Source organism: Sarcophilus harrisii, chromosome 6 (genome assembly GCF_902635505.1).
Source record: "Sarcophilus harrisii chromosome 6, mSarHar1.11, whole genome shotgun sequence".
Taxonomy (NCBI): Eukaryota; Metazoa; Chordata; class Mammalia; order Dasyuromorphia; family Dasyuridae; genus Sarcophilus; species Sarcophilus harrisii.
In genome coordinates, this window is record NC_045431.1 from 146,935,475 (window position 1) to 146,950,291 (window position 14,817).

At 34.5% G+C, this 14,817-nt stretch overlaps 1 long non-coding RNA gene across 1 annotated transcript; it reads left to right on the forward strand.

Annotated features, from left to right (window-relative positions):
- Positions 1-203: 203 nt before the first annotated feature.
- LOC116419794 lies at positions 204-14,573 on the forward strand. Its single transcript, XR_004230098.1, has 3 exons — positions 204-309; positions 402-601; positions 14,359-14,573. It is a non-coding gene; the product is annotated as an uncharacterized LOC116419794 (long non-coding RNA).
- Positions 14,574-14,817: the final 244 nt, after the last annotated feature.

Sequence of the window (14,817 nt, forward strand, 5' to 3'; positions counted from 1 at the left end):
CTCCTCCTCCTCGGCCGCCGCCGCCGCCGCCACCACCACCACCAATAGCACCACCACCTCTTCTATCTCTGCCCGCTGCCGCCTCCTCCTCCTCCTTCTTCTCCTCCTCCTCCTCCTCCTCCTCTTCCTCCTCCTCCCCCTTCCTCTTCCTCCTCCCTCCTCCTCTTCCTCCTCTTCCTCCCCCCCCCTCCTCCTCCCTTCCTTTCCCCCCTCCTCTTTCTCTCTCTCTCAGCCCGCCCACTAAACTCTCCTTCCCTTAGCTTAGATCTGTCAGTGTATTGGCTCCAAAGAACTGTCACTCACTGTCAGGTAGCAGCCTTCTCTTTTGCTTGTTCTTCTTCCTTGTCCCCACCCCTTTCACTTCTTTTTCTCCATCTCAATCTGTCGCCTTCTCTTTCCAGCCTGCCGCCTCCACCTCCAGGTCCCTGCTCAGGTGTCATTCACCCTGTAGGCCTGCTTTGAGGAAGAAGAACGGCCAGAGTGAGGTGGATCGGAGCGCAAAGGCAATGGAGAGAGAAGGCCTGCCTACCCATCCGGTGCAAATATATACCCTGTCCTCTACTTTTGCGACTGTGCTTTCCCCGTTTGGTTGAGCCGCAGTGTGAGTAGCTAAATGGTGTGTGTGTGTGTGTGTGTGTGTGTGTGTGTGTGTGTGTGTGTGTTCCTGCGCATGGGGAGAGGCGGGGGAAAAGAAAGAAAAGGATACAAAAATGAGAATGGAAGGAAGGAAATCCAGCTACCTTTCTCTGGTTGCTCCGTTGGTAAGCACTGAGATGGATGAATAAACCAGTTATTTTAGTGCTACAGAATCCATGTTCTACATGGTTTGCTAGTGTTTGTGTTGTTTTGTGATGACAATGTTCTTGTTGTTATTATATTGTTACTGTGTATATCAAACCCTACAACCCCAAGGCTACAGTTGGCTCCAAGAACTTAGCAGAATACCAAGCAACAATGATGCTCCAACATGTGTCAAAGAGCTGGGATTTTTTCCTTTACCGGAATTGAAGGAGTAGAGAGAGAAATAGAGTTCAAACCCTAGTTTTGTTGTCAGTTACACAGGAAAATCTCCTTCATCACAAGGAAATTGAGGTAGAGTTGGGGAATGAGATTTGTTAGTGTTTCCTACTGCACCCATCTCCATCAGCATATATAAGCATCCCTGACCACTGTGTGGAAAAGACTATATATTTCCATCCTGAAAATGCATCCTTTTTACACCCCCTTCTTAGTCCATTACTGCTCCTTGCTGTCTATCAAACTAAAGGATTATAAAGAACATATCCCTTTCACTGATTCATCCATGGGAAAAGATTAGAAAAGGTATAAGAAGGAAGGAAACTGATAGTTAGGGTGCATCTACCTTGAGATAGTAGTAAGAATATTGAATAAAATAAGATCAGAAACTCCATTAATTATACATTTGAATCTGACAGTATGACCTGGCAAACATTAAATAGGTTTTAATTAAACACGAGACTAGGACATACCAAACAAAAGAGTTTAAAGACCTGGTGGTCTAGGTATGAGCTACGCTTAGAATTATTTTAGAGAATGGTATTTGGGAAAAGGTTAACTTTTTAAAATAACTAATTTCCTTTTATCTTCTTCACCACCTTGTTCATGAAAGCTTTTCTGATCTCACAGTTGCTAGGACTTCCTTCAATTACATTGTTTTTACTTTGTATGCACTTCTATATATGTTATCTCCCATGAAGTAGGGATTTTCTCATTTTGTCTTTATATCCCTAGAGTCAAACATAAAAGCTGGCAAATTATAGGGAATGAATAGATGTTTTAATTTGATCAATTTAGCTTGAAGTTTTAGGAAAGGCAATGCAGCAAGTCAAGTATGGTGAGTCCACAAATGAATAAATATGGCAGACTTCATTATGAAGTCTAGTCATTCTATTCTTCCTTTAGGAGACACATGACTACCTATGACTTATTTTGGAGGAAAGGGAAGGTCTACTTGGAATCAACTTTGTAAATAGATTTGAAGGCATACAAAATATTCCTGCACTAGGAAGAACTAGAATACCCATTTAGAATTGCTAACACCCTTCTTGCTACAATTAGGCATTTTTGGGGTGGGGATAGGGGGATAGTCAGGGCATTCAAAACTCAATATTCTTTGGAACCCAAATATTCTATTTAAATTATCCCCTCTACAGTAGGTGGTTGATTGTTTTAGCACATATTTAAAGATTAGTTCCAAACCAGATAGATTATAGAACCTGAGAATCTAACTGCTTTTGATTAAATGAGACATTAAAGAAATTTGCAAAAAAAAAAATGTGTGTAAGATCACTCTTTTCACTAGCTTTTTTTTAATATTGGAAAATATTTTTCATAGAAATGTTATTTATGTCAACATGTCATGAGCTTATTAGTTTAAATGAATTCAACATTAAATATTTCAATTTTCATGTTTCTGAAAAAATGTTTCAATTTTAATGTCTAAAATAGTAAATATGCTCAGATATAACCTATATAAACAAGGAATTTTTAGTACTACCAATATTTGTTTAAGAATTTAAAGGGATCCCAAGATCACAAAGTTTGAAAATCAGTGATCTAATCCTACAGTTGAAGAAACAGATTACTAAAGATATTATATAAGTAATAAATGGTAGATCTGGAATCTGAATGATTGATAAAATCTTTCTCTTTCTCTCCCATACTATGTTTCATTCTACCTTTGGATTAGGTTATAAGGCTTAGAATGTTAGGACAGCATCATGATAGGTTGGAAATAAAGACCCATCTTTTTTGTACATATTTTAGATAACTGTACCTCCAAAATCACCTCCTAATTTTGGTATGTGTGAAACAGAGTTATGAATCCTAACCACTTCACCAATTTCTTTCTTTCTTCTGTTAAACTATTCCACATCCATAGTTCATATGCATGGCTAGTGGGATGCCCTACAAAGGCTCACACAGATGCAGATCGATATCCCTGGTGGCATAATAGGGAACAAGGCAACGTCTTAAAAGTTACAATGCCTGTTATCCAAATATTTAAACCTAAATCAATTTTTCCTACTCTTCCTTTTGTGATTTATTTATTTTTCCTTGAATAAATCAAATTTTGGTGTCCTATAAATGTGCAATTAGAGGCAGCTAAAAGATAAAATGAAAAGAGCATTAAGCCTGAAGTTAGGAAGACCAGAGTTTAAATGCAACCCCAGACATTTACACTCTGTGCTATCCTGGGCAAGAAACAAAAACCTCTATTTGCCTCAGTTTCCTCAATTATAAAATGGAGATAATAATAGTATCTATCTTCCAGAATTGTTGTGAGGATCAAATGATATATTTATAAACGTGCAGAACATAATGCCTGGCAAAGAGTAGTAGCTACAAGCAACAAGTAGTTGCTACTTGTTACTGCTTAGATTGTACTTGCTGTCATAATACTTGATTAATAATTATTAAGTCCATGAAATTTGACTTTCAAAGTAGACAAAGGGTAAAAAGAAATACAACAAAAAGATTCATTCATCTATCCATTCATTCTATAATAAGCATTTAATTACTTTGTGAGGAGCACAGTACTAAGGCAGATGGGGCAATAATTAAGACAATTCTTAACTATAAGGAGTTTGTACATTGATCTGTCAATTAATTAATATAAAAATCCATTATCATCCTCCAGAGGACTTTTTTTGTGTCACAATTTATTAGAATCAATGCTTGGGAGAGATTTCAGAAACATTTTAGAACTACTGAGGAAACAGGCCAGGCCACAAAATTCTTTCAGAGACTGAGTGTATGATTTCATTCCTTTAGGACATTACAGTCAACTCAATTATTCTCATATGGTTTCAAGATTTCAATGATGCCTCATCCATGTCTACTCCTCTTACTTGACCCCAATGCTTCCACAAATGTATCAAGAGGGTCCACCCTCCATTTCAAAGGCATCCCCCATTTTTCTTGGTATCATAAAATACTATGGAGCATGGAATTTATATATCATTATACCTCATTTTTATTGGCCTAATTTTTCCACTCATACTTTTTTCATGATGTCCTTCCTTTACAAAACTTATTTTTTAATTCACTGTTTATATCATTATGCATCCTGCTCAGGCCCACCATGCATCACTTTGGATTGTCCTTAATTTCATTCAGTTTTTCAGAGATTATAGTGTTCCATGACTGGTAGGCATATCAAACCTAATATTGAAGAATGCTGTGATGAACAATAACTAATTATTATTTATAATTTGCTAAGCATACTGCTTTGGAGGATATTTCTGGGCTTTTGTTTCAGAGAAAAGTTTAAAGATTATTAAAAGAACTTTGTAATTTCCCAGAAAGTTTCTAGACCAATTTGTTCCTTGTGTTCATTTCTGAAATCAGTTCATTTTCCAGTGCGTTGTTTGTTGACAGAAAGAATTTGTAAGCTTTATATGGAAAGATAGGGTAGACAAAGAAGTTCTCTGTTTCAGATGAAATAATGGCCACTCTTTGACCCAGTCAGCAGAATTATTGGTAATATCTACTTAGGTAAAAAGTAAAAATGGTCTAGTGAACTTCCCAATGGAAGGTTCTTAGAACCCAGAGTATGAACTCTTAAGTTGCATACCTTGAGACAATTGGAATAATAATTATAATAGCATTTTGTAGCACTTTAAAGTTTACAAAGCACTTTGCAAATATCATTTTAAGTCTCACTAAAACTTTGGGAGATAGATGTTATTATTATCCCCATTTTATAGATAAAGAAAATAAAATGGGTGAATACCCAGGATCATACAACTAATAAGTATCATACAACTAATAAGGCTGGATTTTGAACTTCAATATTCCCACTTCCAGTTGCTAAGCTCTATCCACTATACAACATGGTTGAACTCTAATTAAGCTCATAAAGCCTAAATCCAAAATCACAAATGATTGTGAAAGGCTCCTCTTAAAGTTGTTCATTTCATAATTTGAGCCATTGGAAAGGGCTAAATGATGAAGTGTCTATAATTCTAATGAGATAGAAAACTTCCTTTAAAAGGATTTTTCTTGATGCTGAAAACATGTCCTTGTGAGGATTTATTTCTGCTACTATGTTGTGGTCATTACTCTCTCAATGCTTCCATGATTCATTCTTAGGACCTCTGCAAACCCATGTATATGAATATATACATGTGGTTATGAACTCCGTATATTTACCCACATGTACATGTATACACACACACACACACACACACACACACACATATATATATATATATATATATATATATACACATCAATGTGTGAGTATATATTGTGTTTTGTATATATTCATACACATTCCTACTTATACCAGGACAGTGAATGGAGATAAGGACATGTTACCATGTCTATTCATTATTCCATTTAACTGCATAGCATCCATCATCAGGCCAAAAATAATTTTTATTTACTCTCCCCCTTACCACCCCAGCCCCAACAAACCATTAGATCAACCACTTTAGTGTTACTATTTTTTTTATTATTGATCTTATTTAGGAGGATCTATAGTGTTATAGGACTTGATGAAACCAATAAAATATCATCATCCTATAATAGAGAGTCTCATTATATTAAAAAGGAAATTTGTCTTCAATTCAAATTCAATATTGTATTTCATCCATGATAATGGTGATGTATGAGATAGATGCTAGACCCTCTTACCCAAATTGATTCAGAGACATCTTCAGATACAAGGAGGAAGCATTTATTCGGTTCTTATAAGGACAGACCCAAACACACCTGAGCAGACATAGAACCTATCAGCTCCCATCTCCCAGCATTGTGCCTGACCCAATGATCCAGTAATAGTGAATCTGGTTAAATAATAAAAGACCCAGGTCTTTTCATTGGATGGACTGAAAAGAAAGTAATCATTATTGACCAATGGTCAGCAATGTTGTATGCTTCCTGTGGGTCACATCATTTCCTGAAGCTTACACCTATGGTCTGACCTTCCTGTTCTACAGACTTCTGGGAATCACATGATAGGCCTGCAGGTTTAGGTTCTAACCATTTCATAGACTTTTTAAAAAATTATTTATTTTTCTGAGGCATTTAGGGTTAAGTGACTTGCCCAGGGTCATACAGCTAGGAAATATTAGGTGTCTGAGGCCAAATTTGAACTCAGGTCTTCCTTACTTCAGGACTAGTCCTCTATCCACTTCATCAACTAGCTGCCCCCTCATAGACTTTTTTGAGAAATCTTCACCTGTCTCATTCAGTAAATGCCACTGGAGAATAAACATTTTCCTCTTTCATTTCTTATTTGATATTAATAATCTGGGATTGTTAAAGTTATCTCTAATATTATGTTTCAAGGATTTTTATATAATTCCTCATATTTAAAAATGGGATCACTGTTGCAGGAGAGCCCTTCAAAAGCAGTATTTTACTTAACCTAGTAAATCCTTTTTATGTAGTCATTAAATAGTAAGCACAGTTGGATCTTCTAATCTTTCTGTATTTAAATCTATGTGATGGTAAACATGATTTTCTGGGGTTTGTGGGCATGATGATGTTGGAAAATGTTCTAACCAGCCCATCTTTTTTTTTTTAATTATAACTTTTTATGGACAGAACATATGCATGGGTAATTTTTTACAACATTATCCCTTGTACTCACTTCTGTTCCGACTTTTACCTTCTCTCCCTCCACTCCCTACCCTAGATGGCAGGAAGTCTTATACATGTTAAATATGTTATAGTATATCCTAGATACAATATATGTGTGTAGAACCATACAGTTCTCTTGTTGCAAAAGAAGAATTGGATTCAGAAGGTAAAAATAACCTGGGAAGAAAAACAAAAATGCAAGTAGTCTACATTCATTTCCCAGTGTTCCTTCTCTGGGTGTAGCTGATTATGTCCATTGTTGATCAATTGGAACTGAATTGGATCTTCTCTTCAAAGATATCCACTTTCATCAGAATACATCCTCATACAGTATTGTTGTTAAAGTGTATAATCATCTCCTGGTTCTGCTCATTTCTCTCAACATTAGTTCATGTCTTTCCAAGCCTCTCTGTATTCATCCTACTGGTCATTTCTTACAGAACAATAATATTCCATAATATTCATTTACCACAATTTACCCAACCATTCTCCAATTGATCCATTCATTTTCCAGTTTCTAGCCACTACAAAAAGCAGCCCATCTTTCTTGATAAACATTGTAGGAAAAATTTTTTAAAAAGTCAGAGGGGAAAGTGATCAAGAAACACCAAACTGTCATAGTAAACTCCTTTATGCTGTCTAGAATAGCAGAAGAAGTTAACCAGAAGTTTACCAACCCTTTATATGGAGAATTACAAAAGTGTCAAAGCTACTCTCCACTGAAGGACTTGAAATCTGGTGGATCTCTGCGCTTGTTGGCTGGGAGTTGCAGGGATAGGGGCAGAATCAGTCTTTGATATTGGCCCTTAGGGGAATGAGGCCAGGAAGTGAACTCAAGAGTTAGAAATCTTTGCTATACTTAAGTATAGGAATATATCTAAATAGGCCATGCTAAAGGTCCTTGAGGAAGCTTGAGAACACTTGAGAACATTAAAACCTAAGACATTTGCATGGGACCTGTCAGAGTAATAGTAGGGAACAAAGTAAGCTCTTGGTGATTGAGGAGACAAAGACAGAGAAGGGGTCAAAACTAGCATCCAAGTTCAGTTATAAGAAGACAGGGGAAAAAGTTAAATGCTGTTACAAAGCCATTTTATACAGAATGGTAGTGTGGCAGTGTCATCTAGACTTCAGGGGGAACAGAATAAGGCAAGAGCCTCCAGACCATCCAAGAATATAAATAAATATAAAAAAGTTAAAATTGGTACAAAATCCAAGATTGGAGATATGAATAAAAAGAAAACTGAATAAGATTTAAAAATGTTATGGGTTAAAAATACTCCTTGAGGAAAACTCAGAAGGAGAGAGTAACTTTACAGTAAATACAAAGAAAATCTGGGGCAAGGAGGGGGGAGGGGGGAAAGTTTGATCTTAAAAACTCTAAAGGGGATATATAATAGCATTCTCAAGTATTTTCTGCAGGTCTTCAGATTTCCTAAAGAAACACAAATACAAAATGATTTTGTTCCCTTGTTTGTCAATAAGAAGTAATAAAAGGAAGGAAAAAAAGCTATATATTAGAGAAAAAAAGAGGAATTTCTCTTCTTTTATTGTGATTTTACCTTGTTCATGATATTCTGACGATTTGATTTTCTGCACTCTTCTTTTTTTAATCATTTATTAAAGCTTTAACAATTTTGCTAGATTTTTTCAAAGAAAAAAATTTTTGTTTTGCTCATAATTTCCAAACATTTCTTAGTTTTTAAGTCATGTATTTCTTCTGATTTTCAGCATCTTCTTTTTTGTCATTATTTTGCATTTGTTTACTTGTTTTAACTTTCTAATTTAAAAAAATGCATCTTTAGTTCATTTATGGTTTTGATAATTTTTGATTTGGGGATATAATTTTTCCTCCAAGGATTGTTTTTGCTATGTTCCAGGAAATATGATAGGATATGTAATCATTATTTTCTTTCTCATAATTGTTGTTTCCATGATTTGTGCATTGATCCACTTATAATTTAAAATTTTAATGTTTAGACTCCATTTTGGTCTGTGTCTTTCGTTTGTACTTTCTGAACTGATTACCATTTTTTTTTGTATTATGATTTGTATAGAATATGTTCAATATTTCTCCTTTTTTATATTTTGTATAAGACATCAATGTCTTCATTCTTTTTATTTATCTTTTTGTTAGATTTGTCCAATTCTCAGAGAGATTAAAGTTTTTATTATTATTATGTTTCTGTTCATGACATTTTGTAAATCATTTAATTTTGTATGTATTTGTGAATTTAGATACTATGACATTTTGAACATGGACATTTAATATTGATACTGGTTTATTGTCTAAGGATTCTTTAAGACAAATTTGATTTCCTGGTTTATCTCTATATTGTGGACTTTTGTTTTTCTTCTGTCATAATAAATCTGGTTTGTTTGTTTTTGATTCATTAACTAACCATTTCTTGTAAAAGTTTAAATTTGCTCATCAAATTTGTGGAAAACACAAGACTGGGAGAATTTGCTAGCATAATTGATGATGGAGTAAAGATCCAAAGGGGTTTTATCAGTCCAAATTATTGTTATAAATATGATATGATGAACTTTAATTTATCCTATTGATGAGGCATCTAAATGTCAGAGTAGATAGAGTGTTGAATCTATAGTGAAGAAAGCCCGAGTTCAGATCCAGTTTCAAATACTTACTGGCTATATGACTCTGAGAGAAATACTTTAACTCTGCTTTCTCCATTTTCCACAATGGCAAAATGGGAATGATATTAATACCTATCTTCCAGGGTTACTGTAAGGATCAAATTAGATTAATATTTATAAAGCACTTAGCCTAAAACCAGGCATATAATAAGCACTGAATAAATGTTTTCTTCTTTCAATATCACTGAATATAGAGTTTTTATCTTAGGCAAAGAAAATCAACTGAGTAAAGAAATGAGAAGGAAAGGAGAAGGATGAGACTACTCCAATTATAGATTTTAGTATTTTTCCTATTCCTTTTCTTTCCCTATTTTCTTTGTAAATGGGAAGGATGGGGAAAAAAAGAGGAAGATATTATGATGATGGGGTAAAAATAGTTAATATTCATACCTGAATTTGAATTGGATGAACTAACATAAAAAGAGAGTAGTAGAATGGATTAAGAAATATAGCTCAACAATATACTACTTGAAAGAAACACCTTTGAAATAAAAAAAAATCATTTAGAATTAAGATAAGGAGCATTTGATTGTGTAATAGCGTGAGGCTATTACACAATCAAATGCTCCTTCTCTTAATTATCTTAAGTATGTTAATTTAATTTTAATGCTTGTAGTTTCTTCCCTTGTTGGTCATCATTTAAAAGCTTTAATTAATAGCAAATTGGACCAGAAATGAAGTGACTTACTATTGAGAGAAGTGACCTGCAGAAGTAATAACAGACATCAAAGGGCATTGACTCTTGCTAAGTTTGTTAAGAAGGTATCAACTTAGACATATTTTAACTCACACATTTTTATTGTTTTGTTTTTTCATTTGAATTCTTTGGATTTTGTATTAATTTTGATGTTTCTTCTAATAAGTTTGTGCTCTGTGTAAAGATGGATTGTTCAAGAATTACTCCTACATCAATAATGAATTGTTTTCTGAAAGTAAAAATATAATCAATTATATTTTTTGGTGATTTTATTTGGTAGTTGCCACATTTTGCATGTTCCAATTCTTTTCTTATAAAGGCTATATAGCTTTCTTATAGTCTACAAGTATTTGGTCCCTCTCTCAGTCCTTACCCTTGGAATCATATTTTCCAATATATATGATACACTACACACACACACACACACACGTGTATATTTGTGTACATGTGTGTATGGATATGTATGTACATACATTATACATATGTATATATACTTACATATATAAATTGTGTGGATGTGTACAGACACACATATATGTGTACACATGACTTTCTAGTCCTTATTGAAAAGTTCAAGGTCCTTATTATCTGGTTTTAGAATTTCTCTCTTTCATCCTTTGTAACAGGTGTTGGTAAATAAATCATGATTATTTCCAGGTTGGTCTTTTCACAAATATTTACTGGGAACACTGCAATATAAAATACTAAATGTCCCATGGAATATTATTTCCTATTACCCATAGGCATAAGATAAAACAACTACACCAGTTCTTTTAATTACCTCTCCAAGAGTTACCTCTGAGCTACATTTTCATTTTACTGCAGTCAGTCAATAAATATTTATTAAGCATCTACTTTGTACTAGGCACAGTACTAAGAGCTGGCAACTTCTTTCTGCATTCTGGTTTCATGTATAACGGGAATGTTAAGACTGATATGATTCAGTTCTTCTAGGAATATGTCTAGTCATTGGTTATTGCATAAGAGTCACATCTTTAGAAGATGGTAGCTAAGTTAATGTTCCTAAACAGTCCATAACTTGTGATTCTTAGCAGACTCTTCCCTGTCTTTTATTAATAGGTATCTATCATTACAGGGCAGAAGGGACTGCAAAGGATTGAAAGATGTTCTGTGTTTGTCTCTATTTCATAGGTTGCCTTAGCCAAAATTCCAATGATGATGAACTTCTGTAAACTCTCAGGTTACTTCAGAAAACAGATGCAGTTACCAGAATAGTACATGAAGTCTTTCCAGAATGGTAAAAGGTGCCTAAGTATGGTTTCTACTGCCTTTGGGAATCCAGAATTAGTAGGATGGAGAAATTAGAATTGGACTTTTGGATGAATTTATCCACATGCTAAATATATGAAGCAAAAACGATCTTAGGTCCTTGTCCAAGAAGAGTGAAATGTAATGGATGTCTAGTGCATGCTTTGAGTGCCTCTGCCAGATGCTCATTACAGGCAAATGACACGTGTTCTTTAGTGGCTGCCATTGGAAAGAAATTTCTTTTTATGATCTCTGCAATAGCACAATGACCCCAATCCCTTCCATACCACTTTTTCCTGACAACTATAGTATGAGATGGAGCTAAATATAATTTAAGGAGGCAAATCTTTGGGATTGACTTGGTGAGGTAGAGGGAAGAGAAAGAAACTCAAAATATCAATAATTTGGAAATATCCTTTCTGTTTTGATAACCCACATTTCTTTTCCTGCAAAAAATTAAAAGCTGATTGTATTTCTCACTGTTGTTGTTCTAATGATTTTCATAGAGTAGTTATTCCATAAAGAGAAGAAATGATGGCAAATTTTATACCCTGTTTTGAAAATACTGTAGTTTAAACCTTGAACTTTCCATTAGTCTTTAATTAAATATGTTTTCCCTTTAATATTTTGCTGCATAAATATCTTCTGACAATTGCTTATCTATGGCATGTCCTTTGCTTTGAATACTTGATGGTAATATATTTGGTCTATTCTCACTTCAGATGGTGGGTAATTACACTAAAGAGCTTGAAAGTGTATGAAGCATTCCTGGTGGAATAATGAATTTGTATTGAAATTCTTATTTGTTCTTATATAAAAGTTAATTCATATTGAACATCATTTTACCTGTCAATTACAGCTGAATATTCCTTTTCATTAAAGTTGTTGATAAAATGAAATATATATCATGTATTTCCTTCTTGATGTAGAGCTTTTCTTATGAATTCTCAAGTGTTTCTTAATTTTTTATTCCCCTTTTTTAATTTCAAAGTTTCCATTAGTCTGTGTATGTTCTTTGATCTAGCAGTGTCTCTATTGGGCTTGTGTCCCAAAGAGTTCATAAAAAAGGGTAAGGGACCTACATGTGCAAAAATGTTTGTAGCAGTCCTTTGTGTAGTGATAGGGAACTGGAAACTCAGTGGATGTCTATCAGTTGGAGAATGGCTGAATAAGTTATATAGTATATGAATGTTATGGAATATTATTGTTCTTTAAGAAACAATCAGCAGGATGATTTCAGAAAGGCTTAGAGAGAATTTCATGAACTTATGCTAAGTGAAGTGAGTAGAAATAAGAAAATATTGTATACTGCAACAACAAAATTATATGATGATCAGTTTGGTAGATATGGCTCTGTTCTACAATGAGCCGTATCAGACCACTTCCAATAGACTTGTGATGGAGAGAACCATCTACATTCACAAAAAGGAGTGTTAGAACTGAATGTGGATCACAACATAGTATTTTCACTTGTTTTCCTTGTTGTTTGCTTGCTTTTTGTTTTTTTTCTCATTTTTTCCCTTTTTGATCTGATTTTTCTTGTGCAGCATGATAAATGTGGAAATATGTGTAGAAGATTTGTACATGTTTAACATATATTGGATTACTTGTGGTCTAGGGGAGGAGATGGGGAGAGGGAAGGGAGAAAAATTTGGAAGACAAGGTTTTGCAAAGGTGAATGTTGAAATTATCTTTGCATATAGTTTGCAAATATAAAGCTATTTTTTAAAAATAAAATTTGCATTAGCTATACCCATGATGTAGATCAGGTTCAGCCCAAGCTTTTAGCCAGCAGATAATAGATACTTGATAAATACTAATTAATTGATTAACAATTTGTGAGGAAATCAGGCCTTTAATGAGAAGTTATAGCGTGCCTTTGCTCACACTTTTTGTTTCATTATACCTCCTTTTCTTATTTTAAACTTAGATATAGCCTCCTATCTATCAGAGGAATATAAAAGTATTTGTTATACAACATGAATCAGGTATTGGACAGGTATTTATTTCCTACACAGACATATATCTTCACATTCACAGAACACACACAAGGGCAAAGTGACAAAAAGTTGTAACACAGTTAATTGAACAAATAACAATAATGACTAGTTATTCTTTTGAAAAGTTCATCAGAGCATGTGAGAATTTGTGATACTCCTTGTTAAAAACTGTCAGCTTTCTCCTGGGTCTATGCTGTTCTTTTGAAGTCTATGTCTATTGGTCAGCCAGTCTGAGACTTGATTCCTCTTTTTGTTGATAGCCATCATCTTTGATGGAGAAAGTTCTCCCTTTTTACAGTCACTTCTACCTTATGGACCCAGAAATACTGACCTCTTGTATTGACAAGGTTGCTTCTAAACCTGGACCTGTCAGTCTGAAGATCAAAGTTCCTTTAGTGAGGTTCAGATAAAAATAAACCGGAAAGAAGCAGTCTGAAACTTAATTTTCAGCCCACATAGGCAAACTATATTCCACTGTGTGCTCCACAGTTTACTATTTGTGTTGAGGTAAAAAGGGCAGCCTTTTTTACCCTTCATGGTAAATTACCTGCTAAAGGGAGAAATCAAAAAACATAATTCATGACAGTCAGTCTTAAAAAAAAAATCCTCTAATTCATTGCCTTTTCTTCTCAGTGCCCAATAAAGGGCATTGCCTTCTAAAAAATCTATGAATCAAATATTGCTTACAGGAAACAGGGAACTCAATCATTCCCAAAACATTCAAGTACTGAGCTAGCAAAATGGCTATAGACAAAAACAGAAAGGGAACCTCAGTGTGTTCCTTGATTATAACCAAGCACTGATTGTGGACTCCTTTAAGTTTGCTTAGCTAATTTGATTTCCTCACATAAAGAATCTTTGGAAGGTCATGATGACCTTTAAGGAAAATGTCTTGGAGCATGTACTGACATTCTATAACTGTTTTTGGTGGGCTAACCACATACTGAAGAGAAAGTTTATTAATTGATGTGCACAGTTACTTCAATTGCTTCCTTTTGATCTCATTGTCCAATGAGAGACAGTGAGTTAAGAGGAGAAGCCTTTTCCTCTTTGGGGCTATATGGTTCTTGGTAAATTTGTCTCAGTCCTTGAATTCATTTTTTTTTTCTGTTTTAAATGCAGAGAATAGAACCTCCATGAGGATGCCTTGCCATTTTGACACTCCAGGTTGTAGAGCCTGTGTGGTATTGATGCTTCAGGGTGCAAGGAGTAACCTTTGAAATCCAAGGCCAGAAGAAACTGGAAACTGAGTGGATGCCCATCAGTTGGAGAATGGTTGAATAAGTTATGGTATATGAATGTTATGGAATATTACTGTTCTGTAAGAAACAATCAGCAGGATGAATTCGGAAAGATCTGGAGAGACTTATATGAACTGATGCTAAGTGAAATTAACACAGCAACAAGATCATAGGATGATCAATTCTGATGGATAGGGCTCTCTTCAACAATGAAATGATTCAGACCAATTCCAATGATCTTGTGATGAAAAGATGTATCTACACCCAGAGAGAAGACAGTGGGAACTGAATGTGGTTCACAACATAGCATTTTCACTCTTTTTGTTGTTGTTTGTTTACA